The 313-nt window shown below is 75.1% G+C and overlaps 1 protein-coding gene across 1 annotated transcript in view; it reads left to right on the top strand.

The window, feature by feature from the left end:
• Positions 1 to 313, top strand: part of SAAL1 (serum amyloid A-like 1) — a 13,888-nt gene that overhangs the window by 4,858 nt on the left and 8,717 nt on the right. The gene's annotated exons all lie outside the window — the stretch shown is intronic.

Raw genomic sequence — 313 nt, 5'->3', positions numbered from 1 at the left:
AGGTGGTGGGTCCCCCCGGCGTACATCTCTCCGGGGCTGTGTCAGGACATCACGGGGGTCACTGGCGCTGCTGAGGGGGCTGCGTCTCCCTTGACACCTCGGCTGCCCTGGGAGCCTCGGGGCTGCTTTCCGCGGAGGGGGCGGGGGCGGCGGTCGGGCACCACCGTCATGGGCCCGGGCCAGCCTGAGGGTGCTGCGGACCGACAGCGGCCGTTGGGCCGTGGCCTCCCGGCGCCCTTCCCCGGCAGGGGGCGCTGTGGAGCACAGCCCAAGCGCCACTCTGGCCGCCTGCCGCCGCCTCGTTGGTGCCGGT

Source organism: Mesitornis unicolor, unplaced genomic scaffold, assembly GCF_000695765.1.
Source record: "Mesitornis unicolor isolate BGI_N332 unplaced genomic scaffold, ASM69576v1 scaffold4350, whole genome shotgun sequence".
Classification (NCBI taxonomy): Eukaryota; Metazoa; Chordata; class Aves; order Mesitornithiformes; family Mesitornithidae; genus Mesitornis; species Mesitornis unicolor.
This window is presented reverse-complemented; position numbering and strand designations above follow the sequence as displayed.